This window comes from Ctenopharyngodon idella, chromosome 19 (assembly GCF_019924925.1).
Source record: "Ctenopharyngodon idella isolate HZGC_01 chromosome 19, HZGC01, whole genome shotgun sequence".
Classification (NCBI taxonomy): Eukaryota; Metazoa; Chordata; class Actinopteri; order Cypriniformes; family Xenocyprididae; genus Ctenopharyngodon; species Ctenopharyngodon idella.
The window spans coordinates 9,677,501-9,694,132 of NC_067238.1; the positions used below are offsets into that span (position 1 = coordinate 9,677,501).

A 16,632-nucleotide genomic window follows, 5' to 3' on the forward strand; every position below is an offset into this window, starting at 1 on the left:
TAGTCATGATGCCCATTCAAAAAAGTAGTAACAAAAAGAAAAATACAGATGTTAAGATATAAAATATATTTTACATTTACTGGTAACGTTTTACTACAGTCCTTAAGTGAGCTTACTACATAAAAATGTTGTTTACTTGCATTAAAAGCAGGACAGTCCATGTTTAATGGAAAGTTGGGTCTTAAAGTTGGGATTTTAGGATGGATTTCATGTAATTTGTTGTTGTACACGTTTCCCATTCTTCTTGCCACGTGTTTAATATACAGAGATTCATAACTAACAAAGAAAGAAACAGTCTATTTTATACATTTTACTTTTACTATTTGTTAAATATTTATTGTAGTATTTTTAATTTTTGTCCATATATACATGTAAGTATATATAATTTATGTTATATTTTATAAATTATTGTTAGAAATATTTATATTTCATAACATATTTTATATGTAATATTTAAAAAATGTTCACATGAAAACTTGTATTACATTTTATAAATTATAATTGTATTTAATAAAAGGATTAAATACATACCTTATAATTATTCCATATATTTAATAAACATTAAAAAGAGTATATGGGTCATTGATGAATAAGGTTTTTAAGAGTGTAAAAAAACCTAATGGAGATATAATTAATTTTGAAGTTTTATTAAGTGTTTAATTAATTTTGAAGTTTTATTAACAATGAGATTGTGTGGTTTTTATAATCAATTAACACTGCTTTTGTCATTTTTTACAAGATGGACAAAATTTGTCACCCATAAAGTCATTCGGTTCAACCAAAATTTCGTTTTTACCGAATGACACTTTTGGTTATACCGAATGACGATATTTTCAAACAATGCTAACAGGCTGATATCTAGCTAGCTAGCAAACAATCAAACATTTTATATTTAGTACAAGTTTTTAAAATATTACAACATTTTCCATGTTTTATAGTGGTTGTACCGAATGACCTGATGTTTCGGGACATGCATATGAGCAAGTGAAAACATTACATTTTCAAATAGTTAAGAAAGAGTTAGTAACTTTGCTTCACAACCATGTGGTCTTTTGCAGGTGTCTGAATGATGTCACATCCTGTCACATGATATTGACCGCATGACTTGATCCAAAATGGTCCCTTTATATTGGTTACTCCGAATTACATCAATGAAATTCTTTTTTTCCAGCCATTCTTTCTCATAACAAAGCAATGACTTCTACACATAATTTTAATACTATTTTGCAATATGTTGATATATGATGCTATCAAATCATGCCAGAATAAAAAAAAAAATATACACATTGATTACATTTTAAGATATTTTAATCAAAAATGAAATGGCTGTATTGGCCTTTGGACGGTTAAACCGAATGATCTTTTGACACTTCAAAATCTTTAAAATACCTTTATATGTAGCAAAATATAATTAAAACCTTTTGGATTCAATAAAAGTGATCTAGTTGTACTACCTTACATACTTTGGATGAAATGTCTTTGTTTTTTATTATTGTTAAGGCCTTTATACAAAAAAATAACCCATCACGTCATTGACCCATATTATACATTATTAAAATATATTTAATATTTTGTAAATGTAATTATCTATTTATAATTTTATATATTTTACTTATATAAAATTGTTATAAAAAAAAAATAATAAAAAAAAAAAAAAAATATATATATATATATATATATATTAATGTAAAGCTACACTGTTGGGAAAACAGAGTTATTGTCAAGCTAATAAAAAATGTAGTTATGTTATCATCGCTACCAGTAGCGTTCAAATCGCTTGGCGTGATTGGCCATTTGTTTGAGCGTTTGAGTCCTTTGTTTCTCACTGTGAGCATTTTGCCCTGTGCCATTATTGAGGCCCGTTAAAATAATTAGAGAATAAATAAATGACAATCAGGAGATGAAATGAAAATGGGACGGTGTGTTAAAAGGTGTAAAGAGAGACGGATTGGGAAGGACTGATTGGAGAAGAAAGAGTGTGGGAGGAACAGAAAAAGAGAGAGATTCAATGTCCTCCAGGTGCCACTACTCGCATGATTTCATCTCAGGGCCATAATCAACCCCCTTAATGAAATACGTAATTAACATATTATAATTGTGGTAAGGATGGTTTTGACAGAAATCATTTTCCATATCTAATACTATGCTAATTTAATCTGTTCCTCACTCCCCGACATGACCCTCGCTGATTAAGTTTCATGGCAGATTTCTTCCTCTGCCTGCCATCGTGCGTGTGTGTGAGACGGAAAGTGTGCGCCTGTGTGAGCGGATGTGGCCGTTTATGTATGTGTGTTTGTACCTGTGTGTGTGGTCAGATCCTGATGGATGGACGTTTTGGTGAAGTCTCTGTCTCAAACATGGCTGTCAGAGTGAGCTGGGACAGACTGCAGCAGATGGCAGAGACAGGCAGGAGACTGGGAGAGTTACAGCAGGTCTGCCCTCCTCCACGTGGGAGGTGGAGAGCAGAGGAGAGGAAAAAAGATTTTAAAGTTTGGGGGAAGAGAAAGGAGGGGCGTCTCTACTGTTTCCCCCCTTAAAATGAGTGCTTGCAGTGGGCATTTAGAGAGTTTTAACATCAGCTCCACCCACAGCTGATTCTGCTGGACAACAAAGGCTGTGATACTGAGCTAACATCAGTGGTGAAAGTGTCAGATGTTACCTCAAACAATGTTAAACAAAACAACAAGACAAAACAAAACAAATGGTAGGTCAACTTCTAAAGAATTTTCAGTATAGTTTTCAATTTCTGAAAAAAATATTGCCTGCTAGCATAACTTGAAAAGACTTTCATGTTTTGTTCTACAGCATAAACTACATACAGTTATACAAAATGCAAATTTTTGAAATCATATGCTTAAAAATGTGTAAACTTAAAAATGAGTAATCTTACCTGTTTCTGGTAGCTGTAGTTCTTATTTCAGAAACGAAAACACACGTAAATTCACTTTTGAGGTTTTGTCTGTATAATTAAAAAAAAAAAAAAAAAAAAAAAAATCAATTTTTTAAATATGCATTTATTTTATTAATTAAAATGTTAATACTATTATAATAGGGTAAATCAATGAAATTGGAGATAAGAGAGACTAGGAGGCTATTTCCTATCGTTTGTGTGTTTTTCATTGGAAGTATGTACTGCATGTGTTTTGGCTAATTGTACTTAATTGTTTTAAGTCTGATCTGAAGTTGTTACTTTAAAAAATGTAGGTGTATTTAACTTAGTTTGAAAACAATGCTGATGAAGGTTGCATGACTAAAATGTATTATACTAAGGGGCTGTTTACATGACACCATTTTTAACTAAAAACGAAAAACTTTTTATGCGTTTTGGCCATTCATTTATAAGACAATGGTGTTTTGAGGGCCTGAAATGCAAACTTTTGAAAAAGGGTTTCAAAGTGCACCTTTTTGAAAACGATAACATTACGTGTAAACAACAAAAACATGGATCTGTGAAAATGGTGAAAGAATGCACGTGTATTACGTTTAGTCTACGCATACGCGTTTGGCGCAAGCTCTGTAAAAGAATGCATAAGAGCGTATGTGTGCAGGTGCGTCGTCTTTTTTTTGCGTGAAAGGGGATAGTTTTGACAGCGTTGTCATCAAAGAAAAAACCTTTCTGTTTTTTTACATTGTTGTCATGTAAACATACCCTAATACAACGTGTTTTTTGTGTACAGACGAAAACGTTGTCAAAATAATCCCTGTTCACATGGGTCTGAGAAAACAACTAAAACACTGTATTAGGCATGCCAGGCCAGTAGTTGGCGATATCACTTTGTAAAGAAACACTACGCGCCTATAGGCTGTCAAAATGGCTGAAAAACTACATACAAACTTTTTAAATTAAATATTACTAATATTCAATATTATATTCAAATTTAAAAGGCATCCTTTCAGTTAGGGGAAAGAAGCTTTTGGCTTGTCTCCTGAGGCAAGAGGGCGCAAGAGCAAAATATTAATGCACTACATTAAATTGTTGATCCTCAGCAATAAAATTACTTTATGAAATAAAATGACTGTAAAAAAGGCATAACGTAAACATAACTAACGTTTATAAATCAAATATAATTCTGTAAATTGCACAAACAATTCTAAACAAAACAGCATCATATACAGCATAGTTTAATACAAAGCGCCAATCACACCGAGTACTTTTTGCATTTAAAAACATGAGATGCAGTGGAATGGAAAAAAAATCCACAAAGTCTTGAGACATGTTTTTTAAAAGTTGAACTTTTAACTTTACATGGCTTTCTAAACATGTGGCGGATGCAATGGTCAAAGATATCCCTCTAGCACATGTTTACATAGAAAACAACGAAATGCAGCACAGAAAATGTGTTCTGCCTGAATGGCTTGGTTACAGTTTTGACGTCATGTTACCAAGATCATCTCCGCATTGAGCTTCTCTATTTCTGCAATATTTTGAATGACCAATGCAGCAGTGCTGCATCTAGTGGGTTCAACTACAGCTAGCAAAAACATTAAAACGCAACAATAGCTATGTTTCCATACCCTGTTTTTATGTGAATTTTGAAGTATTGCATCAAAAACTGGATTAAAATCCCTTAATTCGCAAAAAAGTTTTTACGCTTGCTTTATTTTGCCGAATAAGGGGCCGTTTACACATCATTTTCAATGAAAAATGGAAAACTTTTTATGCGTTTTGGCCATCCATTTACACGACAATGGCATTTTGGTAGTCTGAAAATGCAAACTTTTGAAAACGGGTTTCAAAGTGCAAGTTTTTGAAAACGGTCTCCGTGTAAACAACAAAAATGCAAATCTGTGAAAACAATGATGTCATGCACATGCACATTACACGTTCAGTCTATAGTGTTTCAGCACCATCTAATGGCCCACCAGTAGAATACAGCGTTTTTAGTCATTTTCACAGATTCAAATGAATGTGGATTGTTTTGACAATGGTGTCGTCTGTAAGCGGAAAACTCAAAGGAAAAACTTCTCAGTTTTAAGCATATCATTGTCGTGTAAACGTACCCTCAATTTTGACAGAGCGAACATTAAACCCACGTTACTAATAGGCTGTTTCCGCTGATGGCGTTTTATTTACTGTTGGGTACAATACCACTGTCATCCGCTCAATCAACTTGATGGAAACGCAAGTAATTAGCAGTGTGTGGGATTCATTTATTTTTGTTAGATTATTTAATACTAAAATAATAATAATTTATAATTTTAATATTTAAAATGTTGTGAAAGAATGGGTCGCTTTCAGGAGCTCAGTGAATTCAAGCGTGGTACCGTGATAGATTGCCACCTGTGCATTCGTGAAATTTCCTCACTACTAAATATTCCACGGTCAACTGTTAGTGGTATCATAACAAAGTGGAAGCAATTGAGAACAACAGCAACTCAGCCACGAAGTGGTAGGCCACGTAAAATCACAGAGCAGGGTCAGTGCATGCTGAGGCGCACAGTGTGCAGAAGTCGCCGACTTTCTGCAGAGTCAATAGCTACAGACCTCCAAACTTTGTGTGGCCTTCAGATTAGCTCAAGAACAGTGTTTAGAGAGCTTCATGGAATGGGTTTCCATAGCCGAGCAGCTGCATCTAAGCCTTACATCACCAAGTGCAATGCAAAGCGACGGTGTAAAGCACGCCGCCAATGGACTCTAGAGCAGTGGAGACGTGTTCTCTGGAGTGACGAATCACGCTTCTCTGTCTGGCAATCCGATGAACGAGTCTGGGTTTGGCAGTTGCCAGGAGAACGGTACTTGCCTGACTGCATTGTGCCAAGTGTAAAGTTTGGTGGAGGGGGGATTATGGTGTGGGGTTGTTTTTCAGGGGTTGGGCTTGGCCCCTTAGTTCCAGTGAAAGGAACTCTTAATGCTTCAGCATACCAAGACATTTTGGACAATTTCATGCTCCCAACTTTGCGGGAACAGTTTGGGGATGGCCCCTTCCTGTTCCAACATGACTGCGCACCAGTGCACAAAGGAAGGTCCATAAAGACATGGATGAGCGAGTTTGGTGTGGAGGAACTTGTGGAGGACTGGCCTGCACAGAGTCCTGACCTCAACTCGATAGAACAACTTTGAGATGAATTAGAGCGGAGACTGCGAGCCAGGCCTTCTCGCCAACATCACAAATGCGCTTCTAGAGGAATGGTCAAAAATTCCCATAAACACTCCTAAACCTTGTGGAAAGCCTTCCCAGAAGAGTTGAAGCTATTATAGCTGCAAAGGGTGGGCCAACTCCATATTAAACCCTACGGATTAAGAATGGGATGTCATTAAAGTTCATGTGCAGGCAGGCGTCCCAAAACTTTTGGCAATATAGTGTGTATATATGTATATATATATATATATATATATATATATATATATATTAGCCTTGATACTATTCATGATAATGATAATTATAATCTTTATTATTGTTTTGGTTGTTTTGTAGTAGCAGCAGCAATAATAGCACTTGCAGTACATATTTATTTTTATTACTTGTTGTATAAATAAACACTGTTTACACAGGTGAAGAAATCTCTCTTTAACCTTCATAAACGTTTTATTTTCTCTTTCCCTCCCTCTCTCTGTCTCTCTCTCTGAATCCAGTTGAGTTTTGTCGCGCTCTCCACAGCTGCACGGCCGTCTACGCAGCGGGCTTCTCTCTCTCTCCCTCATGTGCACTCAAAAGGTCAAGTAACGAGGGAGAAGAAGTGAAGGAGAAGTAACACGCAACAGCTGAGTGTGTGGGGAACGGGAGATGAGTGACAGCATGTTTGCCACTGCATAATGAGTGGTGCTCTTTCCGCACTCAGTAACTGCCTCCATGCCCCCAGGTGCGCTCAGGCCCAGTGACGCTTCACCTTAACTCCAATCAGACAGCACATCGGAAGTTCTTCAGTGAGGTGTGGCCGTCCAGAGATGCCACTTAGTGTTGGCATCCCCCTGGGGACGCCTGGATGTCTTTTTTTCAGTCATTTGTACTGAGTAAATGAGACGCGGAGCTGACAATGTGTGAGTATATGTGCCCTGTTCTGACAAGAGGGTAAATCGCCAATGTCTACTGCTGCTCGCTTAAAACGTTGGATACATTATTTTTGTCTTGATTAAATTATGTTCGTCCTTGCTAATCGGGTCTATGAAACATCATTGTCTGCTATAAACATGCCTTGTCCCTTTAATTCCCCTTTGGCTATTTTTTTTTAAGTAAAGTTTAAGATTATTATCTTGTCCAGTTCTGGAATGCCTCTTTTTTTTTTTTTTTTTTTTTGCTAATTTTATTTTTCATAAGTAAAATAAGCATACACAGTTTGCACACTTTAACCCTATAAAGCAGAGGTTCTCAACTCTGGCCCTCAAGGTCCAGTTTCCTGCAGCGCTTAGCTCCAACCTTGATCAAAATCACCTGCCTGTAACTCTAGTAATCCTGAAAACACTGATTTGTTTGTTCAGGTGTGTTTGATTAGGGCAGGTGTATTTGATTTTGCTTCTTGAATTAGGAGTGAAACTCTGCAGGAGTCAGAGTTAAGAACCCCTGCTATAAAGCCTATTTTATTATATATGATACACTAATTTCTAAGGCCTCTATATCATCAATCATTTATGCCATCAAACTTTACCTGATGTACACAATCTACTACATGCCTTTTGTTGTCTGATTGATAGGCCTTTTAGTATAATTCGGAAAACATCTACTGCTGATGCACAAAGAATACAGACGCAGTCAAATCATTTACATAATGACCAACGCATTCTACCGAGAGCAGTGCAAATTAGCGTTGGGTCACAAGTAAGAAGAGCTGATGCTCATCAGGTGCGGGTCGACACAGGCGCAACTTGTTACATGTAATATACGGATAACGTCTTCCTCTGGCATTCCAAAGAAATTAAAACGAGTGGAAAATATTTTCTCCCTTCTACCACGTGTTCTGTTCTCTGCAGTGTCAACAATTTTGCATGTTGCAAAAAATGGGTTAAGACATGCTTTTTTTGGGCGTTACTAATGGCGCAAATACCAGTAAATTGACTAGCGCAAACATTAGTAAATCGTGTTGCATAATTCATTTAAATACTCTCCTCCCATAAATTTTGTGTTTGAAAGGGAAACTCCTACAAATGCATATGCAATAAGGTCAGCTGCAAAAACAACACAAATTTTGTACTGCGTGTCTTTAGTAAATCCCGACAGTAGTTTTTTAACGCCAAAAGAGGGTTTGTGCTGGCACAAGGTGTTAGTAAATCTGGCCTATAAAGTGACAACTGATATTTACAGTATATTCATTTTATGTAAGTAGTCTGATATAGTATTATAAACATGTAACTTATTTACATTACATATACATAAGAATTGCATCTTACTTTTTGACTATATGAATATCAGCAACTGTACCATATTTGCATATTTTTGCTCAGTTTGGGCCTCTGAATAAAACGTTTTTTTTTTTCTTAAGTATGAGCTCCATATTCTCCTATACTATTTAAGCCATAAAAGCCTGATGTATCAAATATGATATTCAACAAAAACCCATATATGCAAACTATTTTTCTTTCTTTATTTGTCTAAAGATTTAATATACTGTTAAATTAAAAAAATGAAAGATTTTTCTGACTATTCATATATCCGGGCTTTACAGAGTTAAAGTAAAAATACGGTTTGCATGGCTTTTGTTGTTGTTATTGTTGTTGTTAAATTCATTTACATAATTATTTTATTGTAACTTCAAAATAACTAGTCAAGTAAATCCTTTCGGCATGATTTACTGGATTTAACCATTTTTTTACAGTGCAGTCACACACAGTTACACACTCTCTCTCTCATTTTTTATGCGAATGGAGTTTCTGCATTAGTGCGGCCCATCTGCACCCACTCTCTTTGATTGACAGGTGTACATGGATGCCACATCAGCTGCCAATACCTGGAGACAGTGATGTCACAATGGCTGGTCTCCCGGGAGACCCTGCTCTCTCGTTCTGTTTTCACACATGAAAGAAGCCATTTCAGGTGACAGGAAATGGGGTGGGATAAAAGGAAAACATTTGGACTCCATGGTGCTCCGGGAAGCCTGAGGGTGCAGCTTTGATATCAAATGGATCCGCAGACATGATTAAACGCAGCAATCTGAAACCAGCACAATACTGGAGAACCAAATATGCGGCACTGGACAGCTAGTCATTCTCTCATTCCTAGTTTGATTGAACACCCCTGTCATTTTTACCTCTCGTTCAGTCATAAGAGAGTGTGGCGTAAAGGAATAGTTCACCCAAACATTAAAATTCTGTCATTTTTACCCTCATGTGGTTCCAAAACCTGTATGGCTTTCTTTTGTGGAACACAAAAGCAGATATTTTAAATAATGTACTTGTCGCTCTTTTTTCAATGCAATTGAATGGGGAGCTTCAATATGGACAAACAAGCACCATAAAAGTATATACAAGTGGTTCACATGACTTCCAAGTCATACTGAGCCAGTGAGTCAAGTCTTCTGAGTCAGTGATTTGAATGTAAGAACTGAATCAGTGAAATTCTTGAACAAATTATTCAGACTTGTTTTTTTTTAGTTCAGCTAATTCCTTGAAATGATCTGACTCAAAACAATAATTCATTCACCGCTTCAACGCATGAATGTGAAAATTAATTTTCACTTTTGGGTGAACTGTTTTCAATGTAAATGAATAATAATAATAATAAAAAAGTAAACAAATATGTGTAGAGATATGTAAAATTATGAAAAAAGGTTCAGTGGGGTTTTATATAGAACCCTAGGGTTCTTGACTCAGTTTTAAAGACCCTTTCATGCCAAAATGTTTCTATATAAGGAGAAATGTCTTAAATGATTGCATAATACTTTCATGTTTAACAGCTATTTCAATTTTTCTAGTGATGAAGTATGTCTACGAGCTGTTTAATTCATAAAATTATTATGCATTAAAACAGAATTAATTCATTAAAACGAAGTCCACAAAATGGTCCCATAATGGGAACCCAAGGTTCTATGAAGAGCCTGACAGAACCCTTTAAGTTTCTCTATAGAAACTTTTCTTCAAAAAGTGTATGCAACATACTAAAATAGAGACAATTCAGACAGACGGCACGATCGTAAAATGAATTATAAAGTTCTCTTTAGATTCCTTGTGGATTGAAGTTTTTTTTGGAGGGGTATTAGCTGCATAATTGAGTCTGTGAATACTTGTACTTGACGCAGTCATTCATGTTAATTAACTTACAGCAAGACACAAGGGAGTTGACTTATGAGGTAACAAAGAGATGTATTCAACAGTGAGATCTACCCCAGGAACAAACAAAATCTCAGACGTGTGTGTGTATGAGAGCATGTGTTGCTATGTTGCCTCCAGCACTGTGAGCTGAATTTTATCAGAGTGTCACCTGTGTGATTAGTAGAGAGCAAGAGACGGAAATAAAGAGAGAGACGGGAATATATTTAGAGAGAGAGTGAATCAAAGACTCCATCAAGCATAATCATAATCCATGCCCTACCATACCTACTGAAGATGCAATGATATCGGCGCATGGGCCTGTAAGGTCATTGTCATGTGTCAATCTCTAATTTCCTTCACAGCGGATCTCTTCCTCTGTGCCTCTGGATGTCTTCATAATCTAAAGCAGACATGATATTAACCCTGCGCTCAGCGATTTATATCTCCGGCGGTTTGTCGCCCTGAGGCTGAGTGGAATGACTGAAGTTATCAAACAACGCTGCCACCTCCTGAGGACCCCACCAGTCAAAACTCTCTGATCGCTTAGTAACAGAGCCTACCTATATTCCACCATGTATACACACTGACATCTGTTTGAACCATCAGTGCATGGATAGTGAGATGGTAAAACTGTGCATTTTCAAGTTTACGGCATCTTAAGTGCATTAAAGGGATAGTTCACCCAAACATGAAAATTCTGTCATCAATTACTCACCTTCATGTCGTTCCAAACTTGTATAAATTTCTTTCTTCTGCTGAACACAAAAGAAGACATTTTAAAGAATGTTGGTAACCAAACAGTTGACGGTAGCCATTGACTTCTATAGTAGGAAAAAAAAAAAATACTATGGAAGTCAATGGCTACTGTCAACTGTCTGGTTGAGTGTGAGTAAATGATGGCAGAATTTTTATTTTTGGGTGAACTATCCCTTTAACATGGACTGTTGATGGAACAACTGACATCTTTTTAAAAGAATTGTTCACCGAAACATAAAAATTCTCTCTGCGTTCCATTCGGAAGGGGTCATCCCTATGCCCTAATCCCTTCAAAGGGTTTACCCTCTGGAGTGAGAGCTTCGAAGGGATGAAGGGTGTAGGGGTCAAAAAACTCTTTTTTTGGAACGCGCTTCTGTGTCATCTTAACGAGACAATCAAGGAGGCGCCTCCGTCGCACATTTTGTACGCTGGTTGACCCCCCAGAAAACACGCTCTGAACGATGAGTAGATTGTGCAAGCTGCGCCTTTTGTTTAATGTTAGTTTATTATTTATTTATTTTTGGTTTATCATACCGTATTGTATATTGTGCCTATGTATTTAAAACATTTGAATGGACTGATAAAGGGAGCTGTAAAGTATTTTTGTTGAAGTACAATGTCGTTTTGACCATAATAATGTACCAAATCTAACTTGTATAAATATTACAGTAGTATAGAAAAAATACTATACATACATTTATAGGTAAATCAAACTCCGAGCCTCTTGTACCCATTCTGTGATGCCAAACAACTTCCCTGTGCAAAGGATCATGGGGGCCCGAAGTGTCCATCAGTTGTACCCTTCGAAATCCTTCATTCCGAAGGGCCCTTTGAAGTGGCCAGTTTTGAGCACTTCGGTTTGGAAGTGCTCAAAACTTCAATATGGCGACCCTTCAATATGGCGGCCATGATTGTTTTCACTCCGAAGTGGCCTTCGTAGGGCGATATATCCCGTTTGGACCGCACTGTCTGCCATCATCGAGGTGAATTCATAAGCAGAAGGAAAAGAAACTGAACACAAATTTAATCGGTTCTTGTGTGTATCATGAACACGCCATTATATGGATTTAGAACAGGGGTTTTCAGAAGGTTGGAAGAAGAATGCCTTGTAAATTTATTATTATTATTATTGTTAATTATAAATAAAGGTGCATAGTAATTAAAATAATAAAAAAGAAAATTAGATAATAATAAGAAATAATATTAATATAATTAAAATAAATAAATAAATAAAAAATCATGAAAAAAGTAAAAGATTTATCAAATATGACATTATCACCATTTTATTCTAGATACTAGAGTTAGGGTACTTGGACTCGGACTCAAACTTGACATGGACTTGGACAATAAGTCCATAAGTTTTGCTCTTTGTCGCCATCTCTGATTGAAACCTGCAATAGCAGTTATTTGCGGAATTATCATCTTTACATGGGTTGTGCATCGGCACAGCTCCTCAGCGCGGATGAATCTAATGTTTGCTGTCAGTCACCACATCGGTGTGGATACTGTACTTCGAAATCAGATTCTACATCTTGGAAGTATGACCAAAATAAGAATTTTCACCAGAAAATGTCATCTAAACAAGTATGTATCATGTCTGCCACTTTAATTCTGACCAACTGAGAAAAAAAAGCATTACAATAAATCGTGCTACCAATGGTGATTAAATCTAACGATCTCTTAGCTCATATCACATCAAACCTTGCAAATTATTATTATAGTTATACTTTGTTCTCAAATTGTTAATGTTAACAACATCAGCATTGCGTGACTATGTGTATTTAGTGTGTTTTAGCGTAAACTGTAGATTTCAATTCTGTAGCCACTCTGCAGTCCGAAGACTTTTGCTTTTGACTACGGGTGAATCTCCAGTTGTCACTGATGATTGTCATTTGGACCTTTCTGGATTACAATCTGCCATCAAAATGATAAATTAAACTATTCCATCAACTGTGAGAAAAGGCTATAAATGATCCGCTACCAACAGCATCCTCACATGCCATATAGCCTACTGGCTGGGACTCCTTCTTTATGTATACAGACGTGATATAATGACGCAAAGACGAACGGCTGCATGCTCGAATTTCCCGCGGAAACCCACCAGTACCATGCGAATTAGGAAACAGGAGTAAGGAGTTTTGAACACTGGCTGGTTATGTACTTGCTCAAAAATTGATTTTGGATCATTTTTAACCAAAAAAAGTTACGGACTGCAGCTTTAAGATGACAAGACATCAATAAATGTCTCAGACTCAAAATGGTTAAGGACTTGGACCCAACACTACTAGATACTTTTTGGAAATCATGAGATTAAGCACATATATTTTATTCAAAGGACACATATAGTTTTATTCTTTATTTTATCTTTATTTATCTTCGGATTTTCAACATGGTAGGTAGAAATAATAATAAAAAGTATATTTATAATATAGTTTTTTATACATGAAAATATATAGTTGCTCATATTTGGGGGTGAAAAGTTTGAAAAGAAGTCTTTGAATACAGCGCACAAGTCACATAATTCACAAAATAATCCATTTTGTTCTCTCAAAAAAAAAAAAAAAAAAGTGCCATGAGCGTGATTAAATGATGACAGCATTTTTATTTTTTTTATTTTTTTAACTATCCCTTTAACATATTCTTGAAATGCTCATAGATTGCATGAACAGCATGACCAACAACTTAAAGGGGGATTAGGCCCAAAAAGTGTCTAATTTCCCTGGACAGGACATCTCAATAATCCAGGCCTCTGCAGCCAAATGAGCCACATGTACAGTTGTACAGAGAGTAACAGAGCTGTATGGATTGATTTAGAGCAGTATAGTGCATAGAGCTGCAGAGAGAAATATAGGTTTAGAGGAGCGGTATAGAGTGATATACAGACCATTTTTGATTGGTGTTCTGTGGCACAGATAGATGTAAAGCAGCGAAGAGTGGTGTGGAGTTGTTTAGAGCAGCGTAGGGCGGTGTAGATCAGTGTAGTTTAGCACGGCTCCCTTCTCCCACTATCTGGAGCAGAGCGACAGACTGCCGGGCCCATGGGGCAGATTCTCTGGCATTCATCCACACTGCGAGCCTGCTGGAGGAAAGAAAATGGAGCTCTTTGGTAAAACAGAAACCCCCCTTTTTCTTTTTTTTTTCTTTTTTGCTGTTATCTCTTTTTTCGCAAATGCATGTACCATTATTTTCCTGTTCTTCACTTTGCATAGTAATAGGACCGATAGATCTCCCTCATTGGACGAATTTCCAAAATCAATTTTCTCTAATTATCATCCATTCCTTTTTGTTTTCTTCTTTTATCTCGCTTAACATCCCCTCTCTACTGTGCATTTATTCTCGTTATCTGATCCTCCCTGTCTCCAATGTGTCTCTTTCTCGTTTAACTCTCTGTTAAACTGTTAGCCTTTACCACAGCCTTAAAAAACTCATCTCTGTTCATGGGAGTGTTAACGCTCTTCAGCACATCTCTACGATGACTATGACCACTGACTGGGGTGGAAGTAATGTTTTTTTTTTTTTTTTTTTGCAGCTGAAATCAGAAGCAGATGGATTCAGGATGGCTCAAATTAGCCTCTCTCTCGTGTTCTGCTGTTGCTAAGTAACAGTTGACAGACAGGGGGTGACAGGCCAGTGATGGCAGCGTTTGATGGCAATATGTCTTTGGCTCAATGGCTCCGAGCTAACATTGAAACAGTGCCTCATTTAAATCAGAAGGAGAGTGAGAGAGAGAGATTTTTGTAAGAGTCTGTGAGCAAGCAGATGAGCCAAACCTACCACACACATAGCCAAAATTTGTCACTCATGTCATATGTGAGAATACAATCATGTTGCCATAAGGACATCTGTTGTGTGCCAATAAAATATGTTGTTTTAAGGGCATTAACCAATCAGAATCCCGCCTTTCCCCTGCATAAGATCACAGATTTGACTGTATTTTAAAACTGTCAGGCACACAGACCATCAGGAAAAACAAAAGGGATAGAAAACTAAAAAGAGTAAAGAGGCCATTTTTTGTATCTATTGTAACTATAATGTATCATGTTTTTATTCATCAAATTGTTTTATTTTCCCTAAAGTTGGCATGAAAAGGAAGTTGTGATAGTCTTTTCTTCCCTATTTTTGATGTATATCCGAGTGAAAAGGCTTCTCAAAGAAAAAATGCAGGGCAGAAAGACATGGTAACTGGTACCCTGGTAAACGTCATCAGAAAAGAGAGAAAATCAAAAAATAATGAGCACAATATGCACAAATAAATCATTTGTAATAAATACTGCAATATTCCATATTTAAAACAAAATCAATTTTGATCTCATGGTGACCTTAATAAAGAGCTGTTCAGTTTGTATATAATTAGCATTTCGCATGTAAACTGCTAGGACTACACTGGTTTTCTGATTCGTCACGCATGTAAACCTGCATCCTTGTGGTTGTTGTAGTCTTTATGTAGAAACTTGTCAGCAAAAGCTCAGCGGTTTCAAAATTCATGTTTGCGGCAAAATGTTGTCTACTTTATGTTGTAAGACAGTAAGTCTGTAAGTAATTAACCTTATGTTTTAGTGTATACTTTTGTTTGCCACTGTATGCGCAGCTCACTGCATTCAAGAAGCGTTTTTACTTGACGTTACACATTACACTTTTCTCCGAAATGATAGATGGCAGTGCAGAGAAAACGGCAAAGAAACCGCAGTAAACGTTAGAATAATTTTATGAACTCTGAATTTGTCACAGTCAGAAATTTAACAGCGTAGTTCAAATCTGACTGCTTTAATAATATTTGCGGTCTGTTTCAAGTATGCTTACCTGCACATGCAGTTGCTGTTCGTTTAAAGCCCCAAAATTTTGAGATGTAGGCTACCTACAACGCCACACTTTGCGGAGCAATTCGTCAAGTGTGCAATGACGTATTGTTTTTTTCGCGCGGATCCACGCGTGCGAGCTCATCAAGTAGAAAATATAAACGTATTGGAAGCTGTGATGAGCAGAAATAGTCTTCAGAACCTACTCAGGTAAACTTCATTTGCTTGTTGATAGAGTTTGACAGTTTGACAAAACAACAAACACATAACATCTGTCTGGCTGTCTGGTTCTACGTTAAGCTACTTTTTACAGTTTACATTTTATAAAATCAGTATCTTGTTTTTTTTACGTTTGAAATCATGTTATGAAACGAATTTCATTTATAATTCCTTCATTGCCCCATAGTGAAGCCAAAACAGATTAAAATTACATGGTTAAATTGGAATTTCATAAAATTTTAGACTGTCATGTTTCAGTTTTTTAGCTGTTAGATACAATACACATACAGACTGGCAAAGAAACCTTACATTTTTAAAGACATGAAATAGAATTATGGACTTCTGTGTATTTATAGCACTTAATAATATAATTTAAATATAGTCAATTTATACAATTAGAAATGTTAAAATGTAACGGTATATGTAGAAATTAATATTAACCTAGATTAAAAAAGTTAGTTTTGCACCTTTTGTTTGTTAATGAATTGTACTTACAGTTAAGTCTTAGCAAGATTATTCAAAAGATTTTTAGTTTCGCTTTGTGCAGAATAAAAACAGTAAGCAGGTTTAGAACAACATGAGCATAAAAAATACAAAAGAGTAAATTAATGACAGATTTGTCATTTTTGGGTGAACTACTTTAACCCCCAAGTTCGCACCCAAAAAAGTTTTTTTTTCTCA

The 16,632-nt window shown here is 36.2% G+C and overlaps 1 long non-coding RNA gene across 1 annotated transcript in view; it reads left to right on the forward strand.

Moving 5' to 3' along the window:
• LOC127501652 (uncharacterized) overlaps nt 1-7,195 on the forward strand; it is a 62,213-nt gene extending 55,018 nt beyond the window's left edge. The window contains exon 4 of the long non-coding RNA XR_007926670.1: nt 6,575-7,195. This is a non-coding gene — a long non-coding RNA (uncharacterized LOC127501652). The remainder of the gene's footprint in view (nt 1-6,574) is intronic.
• Nucleotides 7,196-16,632: the final 9,437 nt, after the last annotated feature.